The sequence below is a fragment of the Lynx canadensis genome, chromosome C1 (genome assembly GCF_007474595.2).
Source record: "Lynx canadensis isolate LIC74 chromosome C1, mLynCan4.pri.v2, whole genome shotgun sequence".
Lineage (NCBI taxonomy): Eukaryota > Metazoa > Chordata > Mammalia > Carnivora > Felidae > Lynx > Lynx canadensis.
The window spans coordinates 188,433,238-188,448,949 of NC_044310.1; positions in this window are offsets into that span (position 1 = coordinate 188,433,238).

Genomic DNA, 15,712 nt, shown 5'->3' on the forward strand with positions numbered 1-15,712 from the left:
TGCTAAGTGAAATAAGTCAGTCAGAGAAAGACAGATACCATATGTTTTCACTCTTATATGGATCCTGAGAAACTTAACAGAAGACCATGGGGGAGGGGAAGGGGGAAAAAATGGCCAGATTTGATTCTTTCTCTGACTTCAGCTCAGGTCATGATCTCACATCGAGCCCCTATTGGGTTCTCTGCTGTCAGTGCAGAGCCCACTTCAGATCCTCTGCATCCCTCTCTCTCTGCCCCTCCCCACTCTCTCTTCCTCCCACTCTCAAAAATAAACATTAAAAAAAAAAGGCAAGAAGTATTACATATTGGGCTCCCTAAAACCTACAGTTGCCGTGACATTTTCAATTTTTCTTGTCAAGAGTCAAAGCATGGCTGTAGAAAAACAAAACAGTAAGCTAGTGGTCAACCTTGCACAGCAGACTAAAGAAGATCAATCAGAGCTATATCAGCATTTATCTGTCTCTGGAATGAATGATTAACACATGCTGTGGTAACCTGCTTAGAGATAGCATATGACGACTATTGTCAGCCAACAGCCAATTAAAGAAGAAAGATCACAACAATGTTCAGTCTCCTATCTCAGTCTCTAAGGTAGCTATTCCAATGCCTTATACCATTCTTGGGCAAAGAGCAGGCCAAAACACAACTGCCCTTTTCAACACTAGATAACATATAAAAGTAACTCTTCAAGAAAAGGAAGAGGGACCATATGTGGAAAAGAGAAAAAAAAAAACCACATTTGAAGAGCTAGTGCATAAAATAGAATCTTAATAGAATTTTAAAGAAAACTGGTTTGCATCAGATAATATATATAATTATATAGACTATATACAGTATAGTTATATATACTAACTATATAGTTATATGAACTATAACATATATATAGTTATATGACTATAACTGTATAGTTATATAGAATATGACTTGATGAAACAGATTTTTGAAAAGAACTGAAAAAGCGAAAGATACAAGGGGAAAAAAATACCACAGAACTTGAAATCGTATTAGAAACAGCTCTGGGGGAGCCTGGGTGGCTCAGTCGGTTAAGCGTCCGACTTCAGCTCAGGTCATGATCTCACGGTCCGTGAGTTCGAGCCCCTCATCGGGTTCTGGGCTGATGGCTCAGAGCCTGGAGCCTGCTTCCAATTCTGTGTCTCCCTCTCTCTCTGCCCCTCCCCTGTTCCTGCTCTCTCTCTGTCTCAAAAATAAATAAGCGTTAAAAAAAAAATTAAAAAAAAAACAGCTCTGAGTAGAATAGATAATTCAGAAAACCAAGTTAACTTGGATGGCAAGCCATGGAAAATCCTTCAGAATAAATATTACAAAATAAAGGTGGCTAGATTCTAACAAAGTAGTTAGAACAAAGATGATCGATTTGTAAGACAGACTACTGAGATCTAATGTAAGTAATACTCTTTCTTGGACAGAAAGACAATAGGAACATAAAATTTTCGAGGATATAGAGGTGAAAAACTGAAAGGTCTTATGTTTCAGGAAAAATTAACAGGGAATGATCAAAATTTAGATATTGTATAGAATTCTGCCAAGTTTTAAGGATAAAGAAAAGATGCTATTAGCATCCAGAAGAAATAAAATAATTTATGTTGGCCTCATCCATCTCCTCAGCAACATGAGACAACGGATAAAAGTGAGTACTGTGTACAACGCAGAGTGAAAAAGAATATGACATGGGATTTTCTACTTAGTGGCATATAATTTTAATGGATATTTAACATTCCATTTAATGGTTGTACTATAATTTACTACTATGGTCTATTATTGATACATATTTAGATTGTTTCTGGAACATCTTTTAAATCATGCTGAATAAAAAATAAGAAAAAAAAACATATATTATTTAAAATACATGCAAGTTTACCTATAAGATAAAATCCTGGAAGTATAATGGCCGAATCAAAGGTTACATGCATTTAAAATTTTCATTCTGCTAAACTGTCCTGTGTAAGAGATTGTACCAGTTTTTTTGCCCACCAGCAATGGAGTAAAGTGCTTGCTCACTGCAACTCAGAACACTGTGTTATTAGATTTCTGATATTTTTCGGGGCACCTGGTGGCTCAGTCAGTTGAGCGTCCGACTTTGGCTCAGGTCATGATCTCACAGCTTGTGAGTTCGAGCCCTGTGTCACGCTCTGTGCTGACAGCTCGGAGCCTGGAGCCTGCTTCAGATTCTGTGCCTCTTTCTCTCTCTGCCCCAACCCACTCACATTCTGTCTCTGTCTCTCTCAAAAATAAATAAACATCAGATTTCTGATCTTTTTCAACCTTAAAGAGAAAGCTTATTTGGGGTGCCTGCGTGGCTCAGTCGGTTAAGCATCCAACTTCAGCTCAGGTCATGAACTCGTGGTTTGTGAGTGTGAGTCCCACGTCGGACTCTGTGCTGATAGCTCAGAGACTGGAGCCTGCTTCAGATTCTGTGTCTCCCTCTCGCTCTGCCCCTCCCCCACTCATGCTCTGTGTCTGTCTCAGAACTAAATAAACATTAAAAAAAATTTTTTTAATTATTTTATGGTAACCTAATAATTTGGAATTATCTTACCATATTTCATCAGTTGAAGACACCATTATTTAAAAGGTATGCCATTACTTTACATACCTCTAAACACGAAAAAAATCTACAAAGTAAACTGTGCTTTCAAATCATCCATTTTCAAATACATGAAAAATTCTGATTTCAGGGGTACCTGGGTGGCTCAGTTGGTTAAGTGTCTGTCTTTGGTTCAGGTCATGATCTCAGGTTCTTGAGTTCAAGCCCCACATTGGGGTCTCTGCTGACAGCATAGAGCATGCTTGGGAGTCTGTCTGTCTGTCTACCCTTCCCCAGCTTGTGCTCTCACTCGCTCTCTCAAAAATAAATAAACATTAAAAAAAGTTCAGATTTCAGAAATAATTTCAGAGATGTGAAAATATGAACAGGTGCTTCTTAGAATCAACGAGATACGATATATGAGAAAGGCTGAGTATCTGAAAACGATTTTTTTTAATATGCAACAATCAGGAATACAACACAAATATATGCTTCCCAGAACAAATAAAACAACAACTAAATTATTTGAAGCCACAATCCATACAACTAAAATGTATTTAGTTTTATTTTAATTATTTTATTTTTTAAGTTTATTTATTTTGAGAGCAAGAGAGACAGCACAAGTGGGGGAGGGGCAGAGAGGGAGAGAATCCCAAGCAGGCTCCCCACTGTCAGTGCAGAGCCATAGGGCTTGAACTCATGAATCCTGAGATCAAGACCTGAGCAGAAACTAAGAGTCAGGCACTCAGCCGACTGAGCCACCCAGGTGCCCTTACAACTACAATGTATTTAAAAATGTGGGGCTGCTGGGTGGTTCAATCGGTTAAGCATCTGACCGGCTCAGGTCATGGTCTCACAGTTCATGAGTTTGAGCCCCACATCGGGCTCTGTGCTGACAGCCTGGAGCCTGCTTTGGATTCTGTCGGTCTCTCTCTCTCTCTCTCTCTCTCTCTGCCCCTTCCCCACTCACGCTCTGTCTCTCAAAAAATAAATGCTAAAACGAAAATTTATTTTTAATGTATTTAAAAATGAAGAACTTGGGGCGCCTGGGTGGCTCAGTCAGTTAAGCGTCCGACTTCGGCTCAGGTCATGATCTCACGGTCCGTGGGTTCGAGCCCCGTATCGGGCTCTGTGCTGACAGCTCAGAGCCTGGAGCCTGTTTCAGATTCTGTGTCTCCCTCTCTCTGACCCTCCCCCATTCATGCTCTGTCTCTCTCTGTCTCAAAAATAAATAAACGTTAAAAAAAAAAATTTAGGGGTGCCTGGGTGGCGCAGTCGGTTAAGCGTCCGACTTCAGCCAGGTCACTATCTCGCGGTGCGTGAGTTCGAGCCCCGCGTCGGGCTCTGGGCTGATGGCTCAGAGCCTGGAGCCTGTTTCTGATTCTGTGTCTCCCTCTCTTTCTGCCCTTCCCCCGTTCATGCTCTGTCTCTCTCTGTCCCAAAAATAAATAAACGTTGAAAAAAAAAATTAAAAAAAAAATTTAAAAATGAAGAACTTAATGGAGTACCTGGCCGGCTCAGTTGGTTAAGCATCAGACTTTGATTCAGGTCACTATCTCACAGGTCACTATCTCACTGTTCGTGAGTTTGAGCCCTGTTATGGGTGAGCACAAGCCCCACTTCAAATGAGCCCCACTTCTCTCTCACTCCCTTTTTGCCCCTTGTGGGATTCTCTCTCCCTCTCTCTTTTTGCACCTCGCTCACTTGTGCCCTCTCAGTCTCTCAAGAAAATTAAATAATAAAAAAATTTAACAATGAAGAATTTATAAAATGGAGAAATGGTAAAAAGGGATTTAATTCAGGTAACTCTAAATGTGATTGTAACAAACAAAACAGAATTGTTATAACTATTAAAATAATAGGTACATGTAAAAAATAAGAAAAATTTGATGAAAATTATCTGTGATAAAAATTCCTGAACATACCATTAAAATATTAGCAAAAAGTATGTTAAATTATTCATCTCTCATGATAAAAAGGTATTTAATAAAACTTAACATCCATATTTTTTTTTTCTTTTTTTAATCTTTCAAAGGCGCCTGGCTGGCTGAGTCCATAAAGCATATGACTCTTGATCTCAGGATCATGAGTTGAAGCCCCATGTTGGGCACAGAGCTTATTTAAAAAAAATAACCTAGGGGCACCTGGGTGGCTCAGTCAGTTGGGCGACCGACTCATGATTTCAGCTAGGTCATCATTTCATGGTTCGTGAGTTTGAGCCCTGTGTCAGTCTCCACGCTGACAGTGTGAAGCCTCCTTGGGATTCTCTGTCTCCCTCTCTCTCTGCCCCTCCCCTGCTTGCTTGTGCATGCTCTCTCAAAATAAACAAATAAACATTTTAAAAAATAATAAAATCGGGGCACCTGGGTGGCTCAGTCGGTTAAGCACTGGACTTTAGCTCAGGTCATGATCTCACGGCTCATGGGTTCGAGCCCTGGGTCAGGCTCTGTGCTGACAGCTCAGCGTCTGGAGCCTCCTTCAGATTCTGTCTGTCTGTCTGTCTGTCTCTCTCTCTCTCTCTCTCTCTCTCTGCCCCTCCCCCATTCACACTCTGTCTCTCAAAAATAAACCTTAAAAAAAATTAATAAATAATAAAATAAAATTCACTAGGAAAACGACTGTAAGAATACCAGAAAAAATCTAATTAAGAGTAATAAAAAGATTTTAAGCAATATCAATTCAATCAGTATTGTACTGGTCTTCCATTTCCACTTCAGAAAGTTGCAAGAGAAAATTAATTCCATCCTAACACTGAGAATAAGTTAGATAATCTACAAAATTTAGTGTTTTCTGAAAGTACATCAGAGGGCTGAGGATGCAGGAAAGCTCATGATCTGAAAATCCAGAAAATGCTTAGCCCTAGGACTGAAGAGATTCCTGACTGCTCTCATCTTGGGAGAAAAGAGGAAAAAGAGGAGGCTACTTCACAAAATAAAGGAGGGCAAAAAACAAGCAAACTGTATCTTTAAGTCCTGGAAAAAAAAAAAAAAAGCTGGCCAAGAATTCTATATCTAATAAAAATATCCTTCAAAAATGAAAGCAAAGTAAAACTTCAGACAGATACAGTTGAAAGGCCACAGTGACCTGTGTTACAAAAAAAAATCTAAATATTCTTTAGGGTGAAGAAAAATAACATAGAAACTCAGCTCTACAGGAAGCAAGAGAGAAAAAAGGGTAAATATATTGATAAATACAAAGGAATTTTTGAACATTACATATATACATGCATCTTTAAATTTCACTAAAAGATTGATTCATTACATTTTTAAAAATATAGGACACATGTAGAAGTAAAGTATGTAAGGGCACATAAGGTGAGATGGTCATTACAAGTATAAATGATAATATTCTTACACTGCTCATAAAATACTAAAATAGATTTGAAAATAAGCTATGATAAATTTAAGATACATATGAAATCTCTAGTACCACCAATAAAAAAATAACATGAAGAGACAAAACTAAAAAGACAGGACAAGAAATATTTTTCTAAAAGCTCAGTTCATCCAAAAAGAAGGCAGGGAAGAAGACTAAAGAAAAAATGAAAAAATGGAAAAAGAATACCAATATACTTAACCCAAACACAGAAAAAAGTTATAAAAATAAAAAATGAACTATATACCACTATTAAAACACAGAGGTTGTTGTGAGACTGGATAAACAACTACAAACCAACTGTATGTAGTTTATAACAAACACATTTTAAACATAAATACACAGATGTGTTAAAAGGAAAAAGCAAGAGGCAAACATTAAGCTTGTATTAATGTCATACAGGACAGGCTTCCATGTAAAAAGTATTTTCGGGAATAGAATGGACATTTAACAATGATAAAGTGGTCAATCTATCAAAAGGACACAGCTGTCTTAAATGTGTATGTGACTGATAACACTACCAAATATTTAAAAAAAAAAAACTGACAGAACTGAAGGGGAAAATAGATAAATCTACAATCATAGTTAATCATAACTAAAACTTAACACTTCTCCCAGAGTAACTGATGGAATAAAGAGACATTAAAATGTGAAGATAAAAGGCTCAAGCAACACTCTCAACCAGCTTGACCTAAATGACATTTAGACTATTCCATCCACCACCAGTAGAATACACATTTTCCCCCAAGGGTAACTGAACACTCACCAAGACAGACCATAGGTTAGGCAAGGAAAAAATTCTCGATAAATTTAAAGGTATTGAAATAATACATGTTTTCTGAGCACTACATTGTTAATTTAGAAATCAATAGCAATGAACTACCTAAAAAAATTCCAAAATATTTGGAAATAAAATAGCACACCTAAATAAATAAGGGATCATAGAACTTAAACTTTTAAATATTTTTAACTAAATGATAATGAAAATACCCCATGTTTGTGGGATGTAGCTAAAGCATGCTTAGAGGAAAACTTATAGCTTTAAATGCTTACATAAAAGGGAAAAAATATATTATTTATGCTTCCACCTTAATAAATTAGAAAAAGATGAACAAATTAAACCCAAAGTAAAAGAAAAAAATGAAAATAGGTATGAAATATGTGAAATAGAAAACAGGCAAATCAATAAAATCAACAAAGTCAAAAATGTAAAATATAGGACATACGACACGATAAAATCATGAAGTCTGACAGTGAAGTATTTGGTACCAGTTCAGTCACTGGTACAAATTTTGTTTTATTAATTGCTTTATAATAAGTATGTATTAAAAAAATGTGGCTTCCTAGTTTTCCCAACCAGTCTCATGTTTGCAGGTTTCACACTTGATCTCTGAGCACCCATTTAACTCCAAAATTATGATGATTTGTCTAGCAATTATAAATTACTGATAATTAGAACAATGTCTTGCACATTGCTGTTTCAATGGCTAGATGCACAATCATTCTGAGCTATTAAATACAGACATTTCAAAGAATACTGGTAATGATGGGCACAGATAAATATAAAACGATTAAAATTTTTCATCATATAAAAAATGTATACATACCATCAGATGTTTATTTGGTCAATAAATGCGTAATTAACTCCTATTAAAAGATGAGGCACCTGTGGCTACTTCAAAAATACTGATGTTAAGATGATGTAAGTAATATCGCCTTACAGTACGTTGTCTAAGTCTAAACTAAATAAATCAATACATAAATGCTTAAAAAAAATCCAAAACCATGGACAAACGTGATCTTCCCAGTAAGCTATTTCCCAGTGACCCATAGCTTATAACAGCTTTCATGCTCTGCGCATTAACATCATCTATTACATGAAAAATAATCCCACCCCCTCTACCGGCAAACCCACAGCATCGCGGGTTGGTTGCCAGATCGGATTTTTTTCCCCTCTCCCATCTTTCTCAGGCATCAGGTATCTGACCACTGACATCATTTGGGCACCCGACCAGGTGATCCGCGTTTCCGAGAGCCGGATAGGTGCACGGGGCTGGGTTCACGGCCTCAGGCCGCAGTGTTTGTGCGCGGAACCCCTCGGGAGCTCTAGCATTCCGCGGTTCGCCTTACGCCGCACATTTACTTATGTTTTGTTTTTACCAAACGCTTGCCACTTCGTTTCTAAAGAAGGCGTTTCATCACAAAATAATGACATAAAAATAAACACAACAGAAAAAAGAGGTCAGCAGGAAAGCACCTAAATGCTGTGAACACCTGCCTCTAATGGAAGCGATCTCCACCTTCCAGAGGAATCACCCAAATAAGCCTCAGGCTGGTGCGCATGTTCGCTACCGGGGCGGCGTGAAGGAAAGCTCCTTTCGTCCGGAGAGGACCCAGCCTCGCCAGAAACCACTCCTTGCGGGTTCTGCCCGGAAGAGCGCGGACCAGGACTTCGTCCCAGGGGGAAGGCCGCAGGGGCCGGCGAGGCCTCGAGAGACAGCGTGCGCGCGTGGCAGGCGCCTCCCGCCGCGCTTCCACCTCAGGGCGTCGCCACGGAAACGAGGGTTTGGCCTCCGGCCCGCCAGGCCCGGAGAGGGAGCGGCCTGACCGCCACTGGGAGGCCGCAGACTCTCACCGCGACGCTGGAACCGCGACGCGCCGGTCCTCCGCCACCTCGGGTCGCGCTTAACTGCGCGGAGGTCCGTCACAGCACCCGTTCCCGGCGCCAACACCCGCGAGCCCCGCGACGCCACCGGGCCACTCCCGCAGCCCGTGCCCCTCCGCACCCGTGCGTGGAGGTGTCGGGCTCCGGCTGCGGGAGGCGGGAGATTTAAACCGGGCAGCCTGGCGCGCGCGGAAGCCGGCATCTCATCCGGCGTCGGCGTTCTCGCCCTCTCCGGCTCTTCCCGAACCCCACCGAAGCCCGGCTCTCGGTCCGTTTTTTGATGAACTCCTAGACCCTTTCTGTTCCTTCGCTACCAAATTCGTTTACTAACAAATACCAAACCGGTCAGAATATCGGAATTAAGGAACTGTTTGTGAGACCTGTGAGGCATTCCCTGTTTCCTTTCCTAAGCCCGGGTCCCTCCCTGCCTCCGGGGCGGCACCGCACCTGCCAGGCCCTCCGAGAGACCATCTCTACCGGGCTATATGCTTCTGAGCTTCAGTCATTCCTGAATCGGGGCGCTTCTCAGTACCAGTGCCCGCACGCGGTAACTGTTCATGTGTTATATTTTAACTCTTAAAGGTTTAAAGATGATTAAGTTAGCAACTGTTAATAACTGACCTCAAATGCACATACACATAACCTAAATTTGTTGTCATAAATGAGTCTTCAAAAGTAAAAGGCAAAATTTAAGCCTAAAAATTGAAGAAAAAAATTGGAAACAAGGCAAAAGTAAATTGTTACTGGTGTAAGATAATATAATTCAAAGTGCTTTCTTTTTAAAGGTGATTCAAAAAATCCTATCAACTTTTCTAAAGCTCCACAAAGTATGAACTACAACTGTGACATAGGCTAGCGAGGAAAAAAGCTTACACTCCAGGTGATAACTAAAGTCTGTAAGATCACGAAAGATGGAGTGAGATTCTATAATATTACAAAATACTTATCTAAAAAACCAGAAAGTGGTTTTAGAATAGGAAAAAGAATAGGCTATTTATACTAGAGTTAATTTGGATCGAAAAAAATTGAGATATCTTTAGACTAGGGATTCTTACTGAGATACATGGGGTTTCAACGAACAGGTGAATACCTGAAATAATAAGCAAACTTTCGGTATCTTTTTTTTTTTTCTAATTGTTGGAAATGTAACCAAAGCCAAGTTCCACTGCCCAAAGCACACAAAGCCAACACTGAGACGTCATATTTGCAAGGAAAGGGTTTATTCCAGAGGCAGCCAAAGAGATAAAAGGGCAAGCTTCAAATCTGCCTCCTAGAAGGGGTTGTGATTACATATATGCTGATGAAAAAGGTGGAGAAATTTATGGTAATTCATGAGGAAAGATGGGGCATGCACACTGAGCATACTCACTTTGAGGTGGAAACCTAAAATGAGGCACAATTCAGCCTCTACTGTCAGGAGGTCATCTTAGGACACAGGGGCTATGGGCATGTTCCAAGAGAGCCTAGATCAAAATGGATGGGGTCTTGGGCTCATTATCTAGGGTAAGGAAGACAGGGCCTTGCTGTTCATAGGCGGGAACTTATCTGTGACTTTTTAGCCCAGGTCTCCCTAGTGGATTTGTTAGTGGGGTCTGAAAACAAACAATAGCTGATTAGGGAGAAACAGGCCTCTGAAAAACTTTAGATTTCCTGTTAGTTTCAACCTCATTAACCCCATGGGGGGCAGCAACCTCAGAGAGAGTCCACAGCTTTCCTCAGATTCTCAAAGTCCAGATCCTTAAAAGGGTAAGAATTAGCATTTGGCAATAAGGATAACTGCTGTACTTCCTCAGATCTTTCCTAACTTGTGCTAAGTTTGGCGTCCCACGTAAGGACATACCTCTGCTCTCAATAATTGTAATTATTTCTCTGTCTTCCCCATTGGATCCTTAGCTCCTCCAAGGTACATTTAGGCTGTTTAGTAGCTTTATCTCTTTTAACACAGTGCCTAATACATACTGCATTCTGAATGTGCATTCAATCAATAAATGAACAGAAGCAAAGACAGCTAATTGACAACTGAAGGATACTGTATAAAATATCTGAAAAGAACACCTTTCTTCCCAAAGAATAAATTATTCTAATAGAGTAAGCAAAACGACTTTCATAATGTTATCATGAAACATATGTTAAGTTACTTGGGATATTTTAGAAAATGCTTGTTCCAAACAGGATGAAGTTTAACTTAAGAGGATATGAAATAGTTTTTCAGCCCAATCTGAAGCAGAGAAAGGCCCTCCAAGAAATATACCAGAAAGTCAGAGAAGTGACTGTGGGCAAGGGGTGTTGGCTTTGTTCACTTACTTGGAGAAAATTACTTAGATACACAAGACACCATAAAATGTAGCATTCATACATAATCACTTTTCCTTCACAGGTCACTAAGAAAAGCGGGTAAGTGGCAGCAGAGTATAAGAATGGTTTCAGCAAACAAGGTTAAGCTACTGACACTCTTCGAATCAGGTTTCCTTAATCATATATTTGATAAATGTTTGTAGAGTGAATTAATCCTCCTTTAGCTGTTGGTAAGAAAATATTTAAATGCCTTGTACTAGTTAGTACCTTAAATAGGCGCCCACAGTAGTTAAAATGTAGTTTCATAAACAAGTTTTTAGAAAACAATTTAACACCATTAAAATATTTTTATATGGGAGGATTTAATTTCATCTAGAAGTACAAACATTTATAGAAGTGTTATTTAATTTTCTATCAACAGATTTATCGTAGTGTAAAGTGTTTTCCTCCACGGTGAACTAGAAAAGACGACCATTAGATATCTTGGAATATGGAGCTTCACAAATCTGCAATCCCAGAGCAATAAACAGCAACGATCTTTTGCACTATCAAGCAAACCTCTGGTTTATCTCTTAAATAAAACTTCAATTGATATTTAAAAACATACTAAGAATTCTATACTTTTGTACTGTTTTACTTATTTGAGAGAGAGTTTGTGGGGGGAGGGCAGAGAGAGGAAGAGAGAATCCCACAGAGGCTCCATGCTCAACCCTCAGATGTGGGGCTCGATTCCACTACTGTGAGATCATGAGCTGAGCCGAAATCAAGAGTTGGATGCTCAACCGACTAAGCCATCCAGGTGCCCCTGTACTGTTTTACTCTCATTAAGGATTAGGGATTTACTGAACTTGATGCCATGGAAATAGCTCCATTTCTTCAAGGTGTTCTACTTTCTCAGTAATTTGTTTGATCTTATCAAGGAAGTCAGAAGTAACAGGTCAGTTAACAAGTCAGGTAGTTAGTGAGGGTATGGTGAGCTATCTTCCCAGATGCCCACACTAGTATTTACTTACATGTGGCTAGCTAAACATGCTCTCTCCCATATTGCATTTGTGTTGATTCAAGTAAGGCTACAATTAGAGACATTAGGATGATTTTTTTAAATGTGAAGTGTTATAGACAGATTTAAAAAAGTATGGTTTCCTCCCCCTGAAACAACCATTGAACTTAATTTGGTATTAGTAATTCCCAGGCATGTTGTCTATACTTTTACTATCCATAGAATTGACATGTTTCTCAACTTTCTATCAGATTGTACCTAACAAGATCATTCTCTGTAGTCTTTTTTTTTTTTTTTAACATTTATTTATTTTTGAGAGACAGAGACAAGAGCATGAGCAGGGGAGGATCAGAGAGAAAGGGAGACACAGAATCTAAAGCAGGCTCCAGGCTCTGAGCTGTCAGCACAGAGCTTGACATGGGGCTTGAACCCATGAACCATGAGATCATAACCTGAGCTGAAGTTGGACACTTAACTGACTGAACCACCGAGGCACACCCATTTCTCTGTAGTCTTTATTACTCAGAGGCATGTGTCCTACCTTCATCAATTGGCTGTACACCTTCATACTCGATATTTAAGCTGTCTGGGTTGTGGTTTCCTTTAATAACATGAATAATGTGATAATTCAAATGACAAGAGTGAATAACAGGATAATTTCTAAAGTTTCCTTTTGCTCATACAATTCCTATATGAAAATAAATGAATCTTTAAAGAACACATATATTATTACGCATATAATTATGATGCATATATTGCATTTTGTGGGATACTAATATGGAAATCAATTTTAAAGGCAAGAACATGCAAAGCTGAACCTAACATGGTAATTTGGTACCAATAAATGCCACTTAAATTTGTATATAACCTTGTATATGAAGACATCTCCAAACTTATTCTTCAGATTTATAAATACATCGTTCTTCTGGATGCCAATTGGCAAAATATATATGTACTAGTTAAGAACTTGACCTCTAGACAACGATACATCCAAATTCAAATTGTGACTCTATTTACTGGCTGCATGAAATCTGGTCAAGTAACTTGACCTCTCTGACACATATATTCCTGCTTTAAAAAAACTTTTTTTATATTTATTTTTGAGAGAGTGAAGATGAATGGGCGAGGGGCAGAGAAAGAGGGGGGAAAGAGGATCTAAGCAGGCTCTGTGCTGACAGCAGAGAGCCCCATGTGGAGCTTGAACTCAAACCTGAGCTGAAGATCATGACCTGAGCTGAAGTCAGACACTCAACCAACTGAGCCACACAGGCACCCCTCCTCCTTTAAAATAAAGATCATTTAGTCATTTTAATGTCAAAGGATTGCTATGGTGGATTTTTTTTCTTGCCATTTTAATAGACTGCCAGAAAATAATTTACTTCTTCAAATCTGTGAATATTGGTGGATAATGGAACAAAAATAGTGTATATAATTCAATTAAGCAATACCATCTCCCCCCCCCCATTCTAAGTTACATTAAAGATATACTTAGCTTAAAATCAAAAACACAAGAAAAGGCAAGTGTTGGGGAGGATGTGGAGAAAACGGAACCCTCTTGCACCGTTGGTGGGAATGCAAACTGGTGCAGCCACTGTGGAAAATGGTATGGAGTTTCCTCAAAAAGCTAAAAATACAACTACCCTACTATCTAGTAATCACACTACTGGGTATTTACCTCCAAAATACAAAAGCACTAATTCAAAGAGATACATGCAATCCCTATGTTTGTTGCAGCATTATTTATAATAGCCAAACTATGGAAACAGCCCAAGTATCCATTGATAAATGAATGAAGATGTGAAATAGATGTGTATATACACATATACATATACATACACAATGACATGTTATTTAACCATAAAAAGGAATGAAATCTTGCCATTTGCAATGACATGGATGGAGCTACAGTATAATGCTGAGTTAAATTTTAAGTCAATATAACACTATGATAACTATACTGGAGTTAAAATAAAAAACTTAATAAAAACAAGGAAAAGAGATAAAATATTAATTACACATTAAGGTTTATTTTTTAATTTTTTTTTTTTAACGTTTATTTATTTTTGAGACAGAGAGAGACAGAGCATAACGGGGGAGGGTCAGAGAGAGGGAGACACAGAATCTGAAACAGGCTCCAGGCTCTGAGCTGTCAGCACAGAGCCCGATGCGGGGCTTGAACTCACAGACCGTGAGATCATGACCTGAGCCGGGGTTGGCTACTTAACCGACTGAGCCACCCAGGCGCCCCTTAAGGTTTATTTTTTTACTTGCTTTCTGAAACCTGATTCCATTTAGTGGCTTTTTTGTTTATTTTTAGAGAGAGCATGCATGAGTGCAAGAGGGGGAGAGAGAATCTTTGCAAGTTTTTAAAATTTATTTTGAGAGAGAGAGCACGAGTAAGTGAAGAGCAGAGAGAAAGAGAATCCCAACCAGGCTCTGTGCAGGTTAGCACAGAGCCTGACACGGGGCTCAACCCCAAAAGCCTGGGATTATGATCTAAACTGAAAACAAGAGTCAGATGCTCAACCAACTGAGCCACCCAGGCACAACCACTCAGTGGCTTTTAAAATAAAATAAATACTAAATGAATATTGCTTGTATATGCATAGTCTCCAAATGGAATTTTTTTCCTTTTATAAGATATAGTAGTATAAAGATTTTTCCTTATATTTGCTTTATATAAGCAACTGACTTTTCAAAATTAGAATACATCAAAAGATTTTTTGTGAAAAGATTCAATGTTATCATCAGAAATTCCCAGATAGTATTTCATTTGCAGGGTTATTTGCTCATTTTGCGATTATGTGTATTTTATATAAATCTAAGTTTTAATTTGTTTTCCTCAACAGTGTTAGGAAGCATTCTGATAATATTATTATGCATTGATGACAGTAGTTCCAAAATGGTCATTCTAAATTCAAAAGAAAAGGATATGACAAAACAAACACTGGTCATCTATTCATAGAAAATCTACTGTTTTTCTGCATTCTATGTAGAATTAAAAATCCTATATAACTCAAGTTTCTACCCTAATAATCTCTTGAGTAATCATCATAGCCAGGTTTTGTTTTCATGGTTCTCAAAAAGATCATCATGTCTTACCATGTTTTCACCCATATGTGGATCCTGAGAAACTTAACAGAAGACCATGGGGGAGAAGAAAGGGGGGAAAAAAAGTTAGAGAGAGGGAGGCAAACCATAAGAGACTCTTAAATACTGAGAACAAGCTGAGGGTTGATGGGGGGTGGGGGAGAGGGGAAAGTGGGTAATGGGCATTGAAGAGGGCCCTTGTTGGAATGAGCACCGGGTGTTGTATGGAAACAAATTTGACAATAAATTATATTTAATAATAAAAAAAAAGATGTCTTAGATGAGACCTGGAGGCAGTTTTACCTAAAAGAGGAAACAAAATTAAACTTCTTAGCATATGAAGAAATATGATTCCTTCTTTCCTCACATTATTTCTAAGCTATCATTTCTGATGGTTTGTGCTCTGGCAGAGGGACAGTATCTGTCCAGACCTGTCTGGCTCAAATATTACTCTTCTATGATGTCTTTCTTGACATCCAACTTGCTCCCCACAAAGCTAATTGCTCCCTTCTCTATGCCACCTCTCTACCTTACATTTACATCTTTCTTTGCACTTAGGTCACTGTTACAATTCTTTTTTTTTTTTTAAGTTTATCTCTTTATTAAGAGAGAGAGCAGGCAGGTATGTGCACACAGCAGAGAAAGGGAGAGAGAGAATCCCAAGCAGGCTCCATGCTGTCAGCACGCAGCCTGACACAGAGCTAGATCTCATGAACCGTGAGATCATGACGTTAGCCCAAATC